We start from the raw sequence: 18,467 nt of genomic DNA on the forward strand, positions 1-18,467 counted from the left end.
TGTTCCCATTTTACGGACAAGGATAGTCAGACTGAGTAGGACAAGAACTTGAGCAGGATCTACATGTAGCATACTTCAGAGGTTCATATCCATTTTTAACCTACTTTTATCCCACCATAGGAAGGGAGGAAGAAAATAAAGCTGAAGAAAACTGTAACTGTGGGCTAACTCGGGGATGGCTCCATTTTATTGCTACAGAGTTATTCAACAGCCCAGGTTTAAGCATTCATCTTTCATATGCAGGCAATATCTTGAGTTCTGAAATTAATTAGGACTGTCTTCTTGCAAGTAAACTACTAAAAGGAAGGAGTCCCCTAAAATCACACTATGAAATGGGAACACCTTGACTGGGTGTGGGAGGGTGAGGAGAGATAATTTAGAAAATTAAGGCCACCCATTGTTGGTTAATATTCCTTCCCACCTCACAAAAACTGTTGATCTGGCAATAGGCATTTTTAATTAAGTAAGGGTGCAATCTGGGTTAAAAAACAAAAAGAAAAGAAAGAAAGAAAAAAGAAAAGAAAAGAAAATAGAGAGGAAAATAGAAAAGAAAAGAAAGGAAAAGAGAAGAAAAGAGAAGAAAAGAAAAGAGAAAAGGAAAGGAAAGGAAAGGAAAGGAAAGGAAAGGAAAGGAAAGGAAAGGAAAGGAAAGGAAAAGAAAACAACAACAACAACCAAAACCCTACACTGGCAACAGAACCACTAAGGTTGTCTGTCAGTCGTTAATAAAGATAGATAACTTAGATTTTCAAAACTACCACTTTCCCAAATTAATGGTTTTTACTCATTGAGAAAAATCACAGATACTTACATATATGTATGGAAGTGCACGATTTAACTACAAAAATTCAACTGGAATATGCTAAATGCAAAGAAAGAAAGTGGGCTCCATTTCACAAATTAAAAAAAAACAAATAAATCCAGGGGCACCTAGGTGGCTCAGTCTGTTAAGCGCCTGACTCTTGATTTCCGCTCAGGTCATCATCTCACTTTGTGGGATTGAACTCCACATAGGGCTCTGAGCTGACAGCATGGAGCCTGCTTAGGATTCTCCCTCTCTCTCTCCCTCACCCTCTCCCTCTCCCTCTGCTCCTCTCCTGCTTGTTGTGCACTCTCTCTCTCTCAAAAATACAAAACAAACAAACAAAAAACAAATCAAAGCTACTTGTCAAAAGCTTTTAGCCAAAATTTCTAACACATTTTTGCTTTTTTGGATACTATTTGTGTCTAATAATATCAAAAGGCACAACAGAAAATAGTCTATTATTCACACCACATTCCTAACACCTTAAAGAAAACAAGATGAATATGAATTTGTAAAAGAAACACACAGGCAGATCTTTCTTCATACACACAAATTACTGAAAGGAATAAGCCAGTAGTAAGACCACTCAAAATTTTTAATCCTGCACCTGGGACTTAGACTAGTGCCAAGGAGCTCATGAAAACCTCCTCGCGCAGGAGAGGTCACGAAGAATGTTTTTGTTGTCCTCTGTTGTCGTCCCGCACTCCGAGTTAGCCGCACTTAACACTTGCCTACACTACCAGTATCTATTCAGACATCTAGTACAGATGGTGAAGCTGTCAGGAGAAACCCAATGCTCTTCCCTTATCAGTGATAGCTGGCCCAGGCCCTCCTGGGGCCCTTCTCTGATCATCAGGTGGGGGGAAGTAAGATAAAAACAAGAAAAAAAAAGGGAAAGAAAAATAGGATAATATGGATACCAACAGACATTGCAACTTAGTACCTTGGATATAATATGGGTCAAATTAATGCTTGATAACAGTGATTAAATTTAATTATTTTAAACACACATATTTAATCTCATGAAATGGTTCTCCAACGTTCCTGTCCTAAACAATCACCTGTGGTGCTTATTAAAAATACAGATTCCATGGTTTCTTCATCACACAGGCTGTTAGGAAGTCTGGGGAGAAAGAACCCCCAAAATCTGCATTTCTAATAAGCATTTGGAGATTTTGATGCAGTTCAACCACCGGATTGAGAGACAAGGATCTACTACTCAATCCTTATGTGCATTAAGAGATACATAAGTGATTCAAAGGGCATGTGGATCTGAAATATAAAGACCCGAGTTAAATTTCACTTGTTCTGGGTATTCAGAAAAGTCACAATCCCCAGCCCAGGATCTTGAGGAACTCAGAATAAACAAACAAGCAACCCCAAAGTGTATGTTTTTAATGTACTGTTATAAAGTACCTATAATATCTCAGGCACACAAATGCAGTTTTGGAAATTTATAAGAACACGGCAGTAGCTTTTCATTTTCATTCAGTTTAATATTCAACTTTCCCATGATCATTTAATCCCACAAATTATAATAAGATAACTTGAAATATTAAAGTATCAGTAAAGTATTAATCAATGTCACACTAGATAGATAATTTAAACAAATGTCAACGTGTATTTAAAATGTTGGGTTTTAGCTGTGTGTCATACTAGGGTAACCTAAGACTATCTTTTTGGGAAGCTCATATTTCCAGTTGCTTACACTATGAAAATAACATCATTTTAGGTGACCCTACAGTGAAGTCTCTATGATGCAAGAAAAAATAAAAATAGGTATGGCATGTGTCTATAGATCCCCAAATCAGTAGCCTTTGTAATTTGGGCCAAGTCATTTAATTTCTTGGTGCCTAATTTTCTTCATCTGCCAATTAAGACTATGAAATTAGACGGTCCTGGAGATCTCTTACAATTAAAAGACCTTACTAAAAAATAGATGTAAAAATAGGTTTAAAAGGTCGTGGGTGGTTCAGTTGGTTAAGTGTCTGACTCTTGGCTTTCTGGGTTTGAGTCCCAAATCAGGCTCTGTGCTAGCAGTGTGGAACCTGCTTGAGATTCTCTCTCTCTCCCTCTCTCACTGCCCTTCCTCAGCTCGTGCTGTCTCTGTCTCTCTCAAAATAAATAAATAAACTTAAAAACAATTTTAAAAATAGGTGTAATGACATTGGTATGAGTTGGTTCATAAAAGTAGTTAAGACCAAATAGATGCTAAGGAAAAAAAAATTGAGAAAATGAATCTTAAGCTTTATGTTACAAAGAATCTGTAGTGTGAAGACAAATTTTACAGGGATACTGTTAGAATGCAAATTCTGACTCAGTATGTCTAGTGTGCCAAATTATTTACTTCTGACAAGCTCTCTGGTGCTATCCAGTGATGCAGGTACATGGACTGTACTTTGGTAAGAAAGGATTTGGGGTAAAGCCAAGAGTTAGAATTAAGAGCAATAAAACCTGATTAATAACATGGTCAACCAGTCAACAATACAGTAACCTACTGGAAAACAAAAGACAATCTGCTTATAATAAGGAAAGGAACTAATTTACCTATATAATTTTTTAAGGGACCGTTATGTGGTAGGTAAGCCAATCTTTGAACATACGGCTACATGCCAGTGTCTCCCAATCCTGACCATACGTTATAATCACCTGGGATGTTTGGAAAAGCTAGAGATGCCTGAAAGTCTACTACCCCTAAACTTATCAATTAAATCAGAATTTCTGGAGATAAGACCTCATAGGTCTTAGCATTTATTTTTTTGCTTTTATTTAATGCTCTCCAAGTAATTATAATATTGAGAACCACTGGACTGCCCTTACACAAAATCATAGCAAAATACACAAAAGTAAACAACTAATCCAACCCATTTTGTTTGTTGTTTTTAATAAACAGAGGAGAGAGAGAGAGAGAGAGAGAGAGTGTGTGTGTGTGTGTGTGTGTGTGTGTTTTAAATGCACTATGAATACTTGAATATGCGTAAATAAGCAATTTGTAAATAAAACACAATAGCTTAAGTTTAGGTTATAAAAACTAACCAGGGAATTAGTAACAGGAAAGCATTTTGAAATTTAAACCTAATTTTTCTTTTGTCCCTAAAATGATCAGAAAACCTGAATTGATTATATTTAGTATCAGAGATCAGTGGTTCTCCAACCTTGGCATGCATCAGAACCACCTGGAGAGCTAGTAAAACAAAAACTATTGGCCCTGTCCTCACAGTTTCTGATTCCATAGATCTGGGATGAGCCCCAAATTTGCATTTCCAACAAATTCCCAGGTGATGCTGATGCTGCTGGTTTAGGCACCATTTTAAGGATCACTAACAGAGATAAAAGTCTGGAATTTTAACAAAGGTAATTCTTTTTTAATAAAGAAAACAGTGGCATTAAGAGACTTTCGATCTTGGAGCACCTGGGTGGCTCAGTCAGTTAAGTGTCTGACTCTTGATTTCCGCCCAAGTCATGATCTCACAGTTTGTGAGATTGAGCCCCACGTTGAGCTGAGCTCTATGTTGACAGCGTAGAACCTGCTTGGGATTCTCTTTCTGTCCCTCCACAGCTCACACGCTCATGCTCTCTCTCTTTCTAAATGAATAAATATTTTTTAAAAAAGACACTTTCGATCTTTATCACGTAACCAGTTTTAAAAAAAATATGTATGTATGATATACATATATATAAATCATACAGGAATAAGTGTGGGTTTCTTTTTCTTCATCTCCTCAAGACCAGCTCGGTACCAGTTATCTCCAGGCAACTGCATCATGTGATCAACATTCAGCGAACAAAAAGGAAATTCTTTGTTTTTATTCTGATCTCATCTTTAAGCAAATGAGAAAAGTTTCATAAATAAGACTGCATAAGACTTTAAATTCTTATAGGTATATGGTTTCTTAAAAGAAAACTGATGCCTGATTAATGTTTTAAAATGTTTTGTTAGGAATTTTTATAACTCTCTTTCATTGGGATTTTAATTCTTAGAACACCACAGTGAATGTGGAGGAAATCTAGATTAAATTTTCATCCTCTCCCACCTCAAGGTTTATTCACGTGTGGGGAAACAGGTTTTTAAAAAATATTTTATTATTTTTTTAAGTAATCTCTATACCCAACATGGGGCTCAAACTCAAAGCCCGGAGATCAAGAGTCACGTATTCTACCATTGAGGCAGCCAGGCACCCCCCCAGGGAAACAGGTTTTCAACACATCATTATACAGACATTCTTAAGGCTGCAGAAATGTACCAGGATCACAAAATATCACAAGATTGTTTCTCTTCTTTATTAATAATATCCTTTTGCTACTATCAATAGTTTAAGCAGATTTTAACATTATCTACATTAAGATTAAGAGTCACAGAATAAATTTCCAAGTGATATCTTAAACATATTTTAGAACCAAAAATGCCTGTACAAATATAACCAAAACCAAATCAGAACAAAAACAACTTCTGGATATTTCCCTGTTCAATTCCTTGGAAGTCCAGAAGAATGAACTAACAACAAATTTTCCCAATGATGTCCTATAAAATGCCAGCATAATCACTAACAGCAGGGTATTAGATAAAACAGCAAAATTACATTATTCCCCAGAAGAGGAAGATTTTGGTAGGTTCTGTAAAAAGACAAAACTTACTTCTCTGATGCTTTCTTACTAACAGGCGAAAACATAATTTTGTGCCTTCTTAGCATCCAGAATGGTAACTGATATTCAGCATGATGAATCAAGTCCAGAGAAGTCTTTTGTATAGCATTGCTATTGTTATTAGGCTTGCAAACATAATATAAATATACTTAAACACTGGTACTTTATATATTTGTTATGAAATGATACCAAATATTCTTAAAGTATGCATTCTCACTTTAAAAAATGTCAAAGTCCCAATTTAAAGACTAAAGATAACCAAGTTCAAATCCTCTCATCTGTAGAGAAAGGGACAAGGTCTCCAGGGGGCGGTCGCCTAGCATCCCTTGGCTAAGTTTGTAGTTACTCACTGGCTGAGTTGGAACTAGCACTCAGGTTTCTTTAGTCCTAATCCAGGACCCTTTACCAGTACCATACAAAGACTCTCAAAAGTTGCCACTGTCATATGTCAGATAATCGATCAACTTTTTCTTAAATTCTGAGATATACAAATCAAAAGCAGTTTCTGAGAAGCCTTAATAAAGACCTTTTTAAACCTTTCTACATAAAACTTTTAAATTTTATACTAGATTTTAAAAAAAAAAACACCATGTATTTTGGCTCTAAGGTGGAAGAGTTCTATCATATAATAGACTGATTGTTGAATGAATGGGTGAATGAATTTGTGTATGTTACAGATACTCACCATATAGTCCTCCAGCGTGTCTGATTCAAAACGTCTCCTATGTCATACGCTTTGGGCAGAAGTGTATGAGGAGGAATAGAAATGCATTTAAGCAGTATCAAATTTGTAAGCTGAAGTATTTTTACTGGTAAAAAAAATGATGAGAAAGCAAAAAGCACTTAGGACCCATACAGAGGCTAGATAACTACTATACAGGGTGATTTTTTTTTAATTAAAAAAATTTAAGATTTTTTACTGTGTATTTATTTTTGAGGGAGGCAGAGAGAGAGAGAGAGAGAGAGAGAGCGAGCGAGCAGGGGAGAGAGCAGGGGAGAGCCAGAGAGAGAGGGAGACACAGAATTTGAAGCAGCCTCCAGGCCCTCAGCTGTCAGCACAGAGCCTGACACGGGGCCACAAGATCATGACCTGAGCCAAAGTGGGATGTTTAACCAACTGAACCATCCAGGCACCCCTATACAGGGTGATTTGAACAAAATGACCACCTCCTATGTTAGTGATGGGCAGAACCCTATGCCCCAGCTCCGATATCCCTCCCTCCAATTTGTAACCCAATCACTAGGATCCCTCTTCTGAATTCCCCATCAAAGACAGGGACATTATCTCCAGAAGGGCAGGCTGGTGAAGAAAGAAAGAGAGAGAGATAGCAAAAGGAGGGAGCAGGACAGCCAGAGGAGGCTGTATCCGTATATTTTTGCATAGTTGTAAAATTTGAAGAAAAACAGTATTCCAAAGCATATGCTCAGATAAAGTCTAATTGATCAAAATAACATAGCTCTGGAGAATTAAAAAAAAAAAAAATTAAAACCGGCAAATAACAGAGTCAGGCATCATTTCTTATTAATAGTTTTACCAAACCTGCTTATTTTCTTTTTCTTTTAGTGAAGAGATTCCTTAAAATATGTTCTTATTCCTATTCCCACTCCTACTGCCCTACCCAGAAAGAGATAGGGAAGGAGACGTTTCAAACCAGAGAATTCTGCTGATTGCCAAAGGAGGAAATAACCACAGAAGAGGGAAAAAAGAACTTGGCCTGAACTGGTGCTTTGAATTAATTAGTATCTAATGTCTTATCTGGGGGGGGTGGGGAGGAAGGGAGCCATTCAAATGACTCTGAAGTCAGATCTTTCTCATGTGTGTAATCATTTTTTTTCTCCACCTACTGTTTCATGATATCAGGTGTGTTTACATTCAAATATAAACACAAAACAAAAACTAAATACACTTAGTTATCTCTGTCCTTATTTCCTTTTATTAGCCTTACCTAGAGCTGGCTGTGAATGTACTTCCATCCATTAGAAGCCCCAGGTAAACTCAAAAAGAAAAACCTACTAAACTATAATAAATATTATATTATAATAGAGTTCAAAGGACCTATAATATAGAGGTAGCAGATAATAACACATCAGACTTTATTTTGTCTGTTGTGACTAAGTGATACAGTGGTCTCTGTAGAATAGAATATTTCATTTAAAAATAAAATAATGGAACATTTCAAGTTTGAATAATGCAGTTGGGAAAGAACAAAAGGGCAAAAGCAGCAATATACATATAGAAAATTGGAGAATGGACCTTCTTTGCTGCCTTATGAGTCACTAAAGATACCATTCAATTATATTTGAATATCCTGTCATCAGTATGTTTGTCCAAGGCATTACGAGGCAACTATGAATGAGAGCCCACCTTCTAAGAGCTCATACTCTCCTTGGAGAATTAATCTAATTAAGTGTTAAAGGATCATCAGCACAGGTAAAAAAGAAATCCAAAGAAAAGCACAAGAGACTGGGAAGCAATATCTGAGATGGAACTTGAGGGTCAACATAGTGAAGAATGAAACTTTGCTAAGTACAGAGAGAAACAAAAGCAGAAGAATCAGGTGGAGGAATATCCATTTATACCTCCAGGAATAAACGGAACCTGATAAATGGAAAACTGTTGGAGGATGATCAGAATGCAGCTGGACAGTAAGAACCCTGAAAGCTGGAATTTCTCATGTGAAAACGAATGGCACAGTCAAATAGCACTCGTGGAAGGCAAATGCAACCCAGTGAGGAATGGAGAGTGGAGAAAACAAGGTCCAGGGTATGGTGAGAAGGAGGCACTGATGTGGTCAGGAAGCGACAGGGACAGCAGAAAGTGAATGGAAAGTATCAATGTGTGAAAGATCTTTGTGAAGACAGTGATGGAATTAGGGACCAGGCTAGATATAAGGGGAAAAGGAGAGGTTGGACTCCAAAATAACACCAAAATCTATGCCTGAAGACAGGCAAGTGAGGGTGTCAGACCTGGAGACTCTACAAAGAGAGAGTACCTAAGAAGTCCGAACTAGACTTGCAAATCTGTGAATCATTTATTCGTAATAAAACCCCAATCCATGAGCATGACTAGCTCACCATTCCAGAGGGTAAAGGGGAAGAAAATCTCAGTAGGTGGGTAAAAAGACTCTGGTGAGGTCTAAAGAAAGACTTACTTAGAGGTCATTTCAATAGGGTCCAGGTTTCAGCAGGTGGTTGGTCAGCTGTGGTTCCAGGGCACAGCTCTAGGAAAGAAGCCTGTGTTCCAACACCAAATCCTCACAGCCTCTCCTAGTGACCACCAGCAGTTACTTAAGAGTTCTGCAAGCCCAGATCATAGGTTGTAAAACATGACTATCTACTGGATGCTCAGGAGAGGAATGAGGATAAAACAATAGAGTGTATGAGTAAGGGATTTGCAAACTACAAAAAAGCTGTATGAATATAACATTTTACTATTGTTCAAGGAACTGTGTACTTACTTGCAAGATAAAGTCAGTGTTAAGAGATAGTAACTACAACATTTTCCCACGAATATTCCTACCAAGCCTCAGCCCTGACCCAGTAGAATGTTCCCTATTTTGGATATTGAAGACTGCAGGTGTTTGCTTGTTTTAATTAAACTCATTCTCAGATCAAAGCTTACACAAAGGCTAGATAGGACGTGGAAACACTTGTCCTCTTCCTCTTGGGTTTTTTTCCTCTCCACTATTGTTTTCCCTTTCCCTCTCTCTACCTTGTTCTAATTCCCTATTTCTTATTTACTTCTTTCTGTTTCCCTTACGCTCACTCTAGCTCCATTAAGATATATTCTCACATATGCCCCCAAAGTATTTTCAAAACCCAGGAGAAAATAAGAGTCAGTGATTAGCATTAATACTCCTTAAAATAGTTTCACCCTTGACCTTATCCACAAATTTCAGTGCTTTCCCCCCATTTAAATAGACGGGGAAAACCTGTTTGACTAGTTTTCCTCTAAGCCCTGCTCTCCTGATTGGCTGGTAGAGTACAAATGAACAACAGGCACAACAGCACAAATGCAATAGCTATGTAAAGCACAAGGGCCTTTCTGTATGAGAACCCACAGGGAAGGGCCTGCAGGGCCTGCACTAACTGCCCAGTCTTAGAACAACTCTCTCAAAGCAGGAAGGCAACACTACTGAATCATTCATTCCACTGCTAGTGTAAAAAAAAGGAAACATCCTTCTGTTGATGTCTCCCCTTTAGAATAAGAGATATAATGGGGCACCTGGGTGGCTCAGTCAGCTAAGCATCAGACTGTTGGTTTCAGCTCAAGTCATGGTCTCAAGGTCTCCTGAGTTCAAGTCCATGTCGGACTCTGAGCTGGCAGCACAGAGCCTGCTTGGGGTTCTCTCACACTCTCGGTCTCTCTCTGCCCCTCCCCGACTTTTGCTGTCTCTGTCTCTCTCAAAATAAATAAATAAACTTCAAAAAAACAAAAAAAGAATAAGGGATTTTATGAGATGAGAATTACATTAAGCCTTTATCTTAATTTAGAAATTTAAGAAATTCTGGTGGCTATGACTACATTCAAAAATGTGGTATAGAAGAATGCCTAAGTTAGTGGCAGAGTGGTGGTGGTGTGTGTTTCCTTAAGTAGATTAGGAAAATTTGAATTTGCAAAACAGATTAATCAAAATAGGATTCTTTTTATGGAAAATAAAATTTTGCTTTAAATAACAAAGTCTCTGGGTACACTGATATGCTTAGTGTCCACGTTTGTCCACATTTTTTACTGTAAAATATTTCAAACATACAGAAAAGTATAAAGACTAACAAACATCTGTATACCCATCACCTTTATTTTAAATTCTATAAATATGAGTCAGTTTATAAAAATTGAATTTTTACACAACTTTTCAGGAACATACAAAAAATACACTGGATTCTACTTCCTTTTTAAAAAATAATTTAAAAATACACAAGGACGGGGCACCTGGGTGACTTAATCAGTCGAGTGCCGACTGTTGGTTTTGGCTCAGATCATGATCTCATGGTTCATGGGACTGCTGACAGCCCAGAGCCTGCCTGGGATTCTCTACCCTCTATCTCTGTCCCCACTCACACTCGCTCTCTGTCTCTCTCAAAATAAACAAACTTAAGAAAAACAAACAAACAAACAAACAGGAAAACATTAAAAAAAATTCATGAGGGGGCACCTGGGTGGCTCAATCGGTTAAGCGTCCCACTTCAGCTCAGGTCACGATCTCACAGCTCATGAGATTGAGCCCCTCATAGGGCTCTGTGCTGACAGCTCAGAGCCTGGAGCCTTCAGGTTCTGTGTCTCCCTCTCTCACTCTGCCCCTCCCCCACTTGCACGCTGCCTCTCTCTCAAAAATAAATAAACATTAAAAAAGTTTTTAAAAATTCATGAGGACATATTATTAAACTAAAACATCTCACTTTGGGGAAAATCAGCCCTACGGTTATTACAGTTATTATTTATTAAAATTAGTTATAGCCAATGAAATAGCTAAAAAATTATGACTCAGCATCTTGAAAATATTTCAAGTATTAATTCTTTTAAAAACAGACTGAAAAGTGCATAATAATTTTACACATATTTTGTATGAATGATATTCCAAAATCAAGCAAATATTTACCAAATCAGTTATAATGTAAAATTGTCAGTAAATTGGAATTCCTACAGATGTATTTCTATTATCTAACTCAAGTCAAGGCAAATATAATAAATATAGTGATTATTTTGATTATTAACAATACAAATAAATAGCACAAGGCTAAGAGCAAAATACACAGTATGTCTGAAATGTTCCTAATTACACATGCTTTCCAAATGTTTTAATACTTATACAAATTTCTAGCCAAAGAGTATGAACTGACCTATGCTGTCCTAGATACCTGCCATTCATAAATCCAAAGGTTCCATTTTTCTCTGGCTCTGCACTCGGAAATGCTGACCTAAGCATGGCACGTGTGTCCAAATCAATTTCAACTTAGCATTTGTCATATCTTAAGGCAGTGTTGAGCAGGGCAGTACATAGTCTAAAACTGAGTTGGTGAATACACAACATGGACTACACAGACTACTATGCTTTGCAAGAACAAGATCATACACTGTGAGGAAGTTAGTGCAGTGAACAAAAAGCACCAAAATTCAACTCCAAAATACAGAGATCCTGGTAAAAAAAAACAAGTGTGACTAGAGAATTTTAAGTAAAGAACATCATCAGAGATTAAAAACTGCACACATAAAACACATGAAAACTACACACATAATGAGTCACCTTAAAAATATTGACTTTATGGGCGCCTTGGGAGCTTAGTGGATTGAGCGTCAGACTTTTGATTTCGGCTCAGGTCATGATCTCACAGTGATGAGATGGAGTCCTGCATGGGGCTCCACGTGTGGAGCCTGCTTAGGATTCTCTCTCTCCCTCTGCCCTCTTCCCCTCTCAAAAAAATAAGAATAAGAATAAGAGTAAGAATAAGGATAAGGATAAGGATAAGGATAAGGATAAGGATAAGGATAAGGATAAGGATAAGGATAAGAATAAAAAACTAAAACATGCTGATCATCTAATTTCATTTCACTCAAAAACAGTTATTAGAAATTTGAAAAACTATGTGTACTCTAAATGGTATATAAACATATGACAAATGAGAAACAGTAAGTATTGAAACATATATACTAATTTGAACTAAAAAAGAAAAACCAGTATTACTTATAACCAATTATTACCAATATACCTTACAACCAATTAGTAAATAATATGCATTATGTTCAGTTGTTGATTGGTTCCCAAACCAGTTTATACATGCAAACATTTCCTCAAAATGTCCACTAATTACAGGGTAGAAATTGTACACACATATTAAAGTAGAAATCTAATTTTAGATATTTATCACTAATACAAAGCATTACTTCATCCAAATAGAGAAAATCCTAAAGAAAAAAAGTAGGTTATTTTTAAATATGATTACAGTAGATCTAATTTTTTAAAAAAATAATGAATCAGTCCATTATACAAGTTAATAACTGCTTCCCATAGTGTTGACTTTTCAGAGTCCATAAGATATAGAAGTGCTTTCTGAATCATCAAATTTTAAATATTTTGTTCAGTTTTAATATCACTTGTCTTTTTTGTTGTTTTTGTTCAGACTCTTTTAAAATGGATAATCCATATCCTTATTAGATTATCTAAGAAACTAGAACTCACTTATGGTACCAAAAATAGTTTAACAAAACATTTAAAATGTCTATGATTTGATTACTAGAGGCTTTTAAAAAACAACCTGTGTGCGGGGTGCCTGGGTGGCTCAGATGGTTAAGTGTCTGACTCTTGGTTTCAGCTTAGGTCATGATCTCACAGTTTGTGAGTTCAAGCCCCAAATCGGGCTCTGCTCTGACAGCATGGAGCCTGCCTGGGGTTCTCTCTCTCCCTCCCTCTCTTTCTCTGCCCCTCCTCTGCTCTGTCTCTCAAAATAAATAAACTTAAAACAACAACAACAAGAACAAAAAGACCAAACAAACCTGTGTGGCACAAGACCCTCAGGCTGGTAGAGGCATGGCTTGTCCAGAGGATCCCAGGGGCTTTCCCAGAGCTCTTGATGCAATTCCCACCCTCTCCTTAGGCAATGCTTTCAAACTGCTCTTTCTGCTCCCTTCAAAATTTCCAATTACCCCTATTCTACTGGCTTCCTCCCCAAAGGCTGTAAATCTGATCAAGTTTTCATCTGAAATATACCTTCAATCACCCTCCTGAAACCCTGAGAGCAAGTACTGCTGAAAGCAATAGTCCCCATAAACTATCACCAAATCCAAGTTCAGCTTTTCATAAAAACAGCTAGCCATTTATTGAACACAAACCAGTAAGCTTCTAGGCACGGAGCTTGCCAGACTTCATCTCATTTGATCCTCACAGTAGACATATGGTGTAGGCACTTTGGTTCTCTTTTTATAGGTGAGAACTAAATTCTAAGTTTAAGGTCACAGAGTTAGGGGCAGAACCAGGACTGTCTGATACCCCCATTTAAGTACCTGATCTTACTTCTTGAACTTATTTCTTTCTTCAGCTCCTAAAAAGCTGTTCTCTCCTAATTGTCCTCCTGCCTTCCACTCTGTACCCCTCTTTTTTTCTGGCTCCTTGATTCTCACCCAACTGTTAAACTTTAAGATCTCCCTAGGTCTCTATCTCCGTCTTAGTCTTTGTACCTGCCCTGGAAGACCTATAGACTTCCTTTTTTTTTTTTTTTTTTCCGTACAACCACCCATTTACTGAAAACTGTTAAATCAGTGCATTCATCCATCCATCTATCCATGCATTTATCTACCTACCTATCCATCCATCCTTATCCATCCATTTATCTACCTGATCTATCCAGCCAAGACCTCTCTGCCCAGAACTAGATTTTCTATAGGTAGTTCATATTCTTCATGTCCAAAACTGAACTCTATCATCTTTGCCCCTCCAACCTTTTAAAGTCCCTATTCCATCCTCCTATGTCACCCATCATGTAATTGCTCACCTAATCGCTCACCTAATCCTAGATTCTCCTACCTTAACATCTATGTGACCAAACACTTTTCTTCATCTCACTGCTACCACTATGGTATAAGGTCCTTAACAAGATCACTCCAGTACCTTCTAAACTGCTGTTCTTATCTCATATTCCTCAGATCTACCCTTCTAGATGGCTGTGAGAGCTGTCTTTTATCAAATCACTCCTTTGTTTGAAACAGACTTGAACAGAAAATGGTCCATATTCCTTATGATGGCAAACAGCCCCTCATGACCTTGCCCCTGCCTTTTATGTCACCTTCTCTATGAAGCCTCTCTAGTCTTTCGATCACTTCCAATACCTGTTCAGGGCACTCTGCATATCCTCATCACAGCACTCATAGACCTTATGGCACTATTTTGCACATACTGAAACTAGTTTGTTTTCTATCTAACTAACCCTCTTACACCCAGAGCCCTTCCAGGCTCTTACGTGTTTGTATATCCCCAAAGCACAAGAGCACAGTGTGGTTTTAATAAATATTTGTTGAACAGAAGAATTAATGTTTGTGAAATGCTTTATATTGGGAAGATATTGATTGCTACTGTTTTCAAGACTAAATTAAACTAATTTATTCAAACTAATTTGATGAGTTCCTCCATAGGTAGGCATGCAAAATAATATTGAAATGATTGACCTACCTTCAAGTATGGTTAACAAGATTATCAAACCACACTTCTTATTCGTGGCTTCCAGAATAGGAAAATATTAACGATATTATATATGGCTAGCTGGTTTCAGTGGCACGAAGTGGTATGGAAAATATCACTGTATTCATATTCTCAAACAAAGACACTCTGGGCCTAGTGTAAAGTAAACTTTTTTTTTAAAGTTTATTTATTTATTTTGACAGAGAAAGAGGGAAGGGCAGAGAGAGAGAATCCCAAGTAGGCTCTGCATTGCCAGTGTACAACCTGAGGCGGGGCTCAATCCCACAAACCGTGATATCATGACCTGAGCCAAATCCAAGAGTCAGATATTCAACCGACTTTTTTAAGGGCTGCTTCAATTTCTCAGAAAAGCGAAGATTTTTCACAAGACTGAACTGTCTGAAACTAAGTCACTCTTCTTCTTAAGATCTCACACACAAAATATTCTATAAAACAACATGAAAACCATTTATGTAGAGGTCATCCTTTTAGGAACCGCACCATATAGCTTGTGATTGAGCCCAGAAATAAAGCATGAGAACAGCAAGTATCTGTCCAAAGTCCACAGGCTTTATACTCAGGCAATAGCCCACATCATTTCACAGAAAAAAAGACAACAGATAATATAGCAGCAAGACTCACTCACAGCCTGACAGTAGAAAGTTGATAGCTGATAACAGAAAGAGGACCCAGAAAAACCATAAAAGGAAGAATAGTACTTCTGTCTTCAATCTAGTTTTTCAACTGGGCAGACTAAGACCATTTACTATAAACAAAAACAGCTCTATACACCTCAACGAATAGCACTATTCAATTCTTTATGAATTCATGCTCATAAAGACAACCCAACAGAAAAATTAACTTAAATCCAAGGAAGCAACTAAGAGTGTAAGATTTAGAAATTATTTTTTTGTTTTAATAGTTTAATTTTTAAGTTTCAGTAATTAATCACGTGAGAGGTCAGCTATGGAGAAAATGCGCTTATCTAAATAAGCAACATCCCAGATGGTAACAATATCAATAAATTAAGTATTATTATATATTACAAAAGCAGTAAAAAGTTCTTATTCTCCTGGTATATTCTGAAAATCTAGTGTGAATTAAGCAACATCAAATCAATATTATTCGATAAATAAATAACTTTGAAAAGGAGTTTGAGAATTGGGAATATGGTTGTTTTCTTCCTTTGTTATCAATATTTAAGTGGTAATTAAGCTGATAAGGTACCTTGAAATGTTTTAAGTAATTCAAATTAAACGTTAACTGTCAAACTCTTTACACAAACAATAGATTTTACAAAAAATAAATTTTGTTGTAAATATCTTTCTTTACTCCACTGGTTTACTTATCCTAATAAATGCACCAAGTATTAACATAACAAGCATAAAGCTCTGGGAAGTGTAGATTTAAGAAGAGTTTAAATGTCTTCAGTAGTATTAGCCAGATCAAGTCAGAAGTATTGTTTCTACTAAGTTATGCCCAGGTACTTATACACTATTAAGCTTTTACCAAATGTCAAGGCAATACACTTCACTGTAGTTTTTAAACAATCCTATAGCAATAAATCACACAATGCTAGATGTCAATTTTATTTTGCGGGTGGCAGGCAAATCAAACAATACTAGAGTATTTATTTATCACTGGAATTATCTAGAATAGTTGCTGAACAGAATTCCATTCCTAAAGCAAAACCTTAAACTATCCATCAGGAGATAGGAGAAAACTAAATCCACTTTGGGACTGGAAAAAAAAAAATGCTGACTTATGATTTTACTCAGTGAACAAAGTTCTGGATTCCTTTATCATATAACATTGAGGTGCATGACTCTTCAATTAATTTAAAAATCTCCAGAGAACAAAGTGTGATTAATCCTAATATAATTAGAAAACCAGTTTAAAAGGACTTTCTATCCTTCGTACTAATGGCAGTCATTTCCCCCCCCCTCCCCTCCACCAAAGATATAAAGCACAGCAATTCTGAGTGGAGACCTTTTTTGGAACATGAAATTACCAGAAAAAGTAAAGTTTGGCATATAGCCAAACAGTCACACCTTCACGCAAAAATTCATCATACAAGGTGACAGCCTGAGGGGGCTGAGGCTTTTTGGTGTAGTGTTGTTTGTTTGTTTGTTGTTTGATCTTTTCTAGGTGGAACCCACCTGAAATAAAAGGCTGTCCCTATTACTAACACTGACTCATACAGAGGTGGCACGGGGTCACTCCTGGCTGAGAACGCCGCCCACCACCGTCCTCTTCTGATTCTCCCTCTCCTTAAGAAAGGCTACTTAACAAGACCTAGACTTCGGAAGAGTCAGTCTTCGGGACATCCAGTTCCTCCCCATCTCCCTCCCCCGTGCCCTGGTATGCTTTAAGGTGATGGGAACCAGCGGTACATGTACAGACGCGGCTCTTTCCCCAAGGAAGTGCTGCAGAGTAGTACATTCACCGTACACAACTTTATACACCTAAAATTAAACCAGCAAATTTACACATACAGATTGGGTACGCCCTTCGCCACCTCTGCCTGTCCTTTTGCCCCGTCGCACTGCACATATTTGCGCCTGCCGATGCGGTTTGCCTCGTACAAACCCAAATCACGCTTCCCAGGCCCCCTCGCCGCTCCTCCAGCCCGAGGAAGGCGCCCTACTTCCTGCAGCGCGTCCTCCTCTCAACTCCTCTCTAACCTTAGCAGCTTGCATAGGCTTCTCTACTGCGAGGGCACGCCGCACGGTTTCCCCAACCGCGCGGGAAACCGCGCGCGACCCTGCCACCACTGTACATTCCTAGGGGGTCGCGCGGGCTCCAGCAGAAGCTCAAAGGTCCAAAGAGAGTGTGAGTGAGCGTGTGAGCTTGTGTCCGCGCGCGCGCAGCTCCGAGACACTCCCCACCCCCAACACATCCAGTTCCCCTTTAGGGAGAGGACAAAGTAGAAGACTGTTGGGAGAGGTCCGAAACCTCCTGGACCCCATCGCTGCCCTCAGCGGCTCGGGCCTTGGGACTCCCCGATGCCCATCCCTCCAGGGTCAAGTGCAAGGTCCTCGACCAGATCCGCGCCGAGTTATTTCCTCCTCTCTCCGAGTTCACACACGAATTCGAAAAGACCCTCAAACCGGTGCCATATGGGAGAGGAAAAGAGTAGGGGAGCAATCGAGTGTAGCTGGGAACAATCTCTTTCACAGCCCCACAACCCTGACCTTTCTCCCTACCCCCCAACCCCACTCCCCCATTGCCTATCTTGTTCAGCCCAACCCCATCTGCACTTTCCAATCCCTACCCTCCCCTCCCCCCCCCCGCCCCTGGATCGTAGCCATTTGCTCAGCACTCACCTCTGGGAGCAAACGACGCCCATCTCCTCCTCCTAGCCCGCCCCCCTTCCGCCGGCTGGAACGGCGTGCTCACTCTACTTACCTCGGCTCTTGGCTGCTGCGCGTGAGTTTGAGTGTGTCTGCCGCGTAATTGTATCCGGGGACAGAAGGGACCCGTGTTTGTGCGCTAGATCAGGTGTCGCCGCCTTCGGTGGTTTGGGGGCGTGAGGGAGGCTGTAGCGTTAGTGTGTTAGCTTAGGACGGACTCACTGGGCTCACAATTGATGGCAAAGCTTTAACGGTGCCCTCCCTCGGGGCCGCAGCGCGCCTGCTCCTCCGCTGCTCCCTGCGGGTGGCCGCCCCCCCCCCCCAACCCACCCAGCCGCGCCCCGCCCAGCGCACTGCTGGAAGAGCTGGAGCGCGCCCCTCTCCTCCCGCGTCTGGTTCAGCGGGGCACGACGCGGGTGCCACGCGCTCAGCCTCTCGTCACACGCCTGGGTCTGCGAACGCCTTGTGCTCCCCGGGCTAGGGCATGGATGCGGA

At 39.1% G+C, this 18,467-nt stretch overlaps 1 protein-coding gene across 2 annotated transcripts in view; it reads right to left on the bottom strand.

Moving 5' to 3' along the window:
• Window positions 1-18,233, bottom strand: part of UGT8 (UDP glycosyltransferase 8) — an 86,033-nt gene extending 67,800 nt beyond the window's left edge. The window contains exon 1 of one of the 2 annotated variants that reach the window (XM_042935649.1): window positions 18,028-18,233. The gene's annotated coding sequence lies outside the window, so the exon portion shown is untranslated. Of the gene's footprint in view, window positions 1-17,945; window positions 17,980-18,027 lie in introns of those variants that run through there. The other variant, XM_042935650.1, reaches the window with a different exon arrangement.
• Between the last annotated feature and the right edge of the window lie 234 nt (window positions 18,234-18,467).

This window comes from Panthera leo, chromosome B1 (assembly GCF_018350215.1).
Source record: "Panthera leo isolate Ple1 chromosome B1, P.leo_Ple1_pat1.1, whole genome shotgun sequence".
NCBI lineage: Eukaryota > Metazoa > Chordata > Mammalia > Carnivora > Felidae > Panthera > Panthera leo.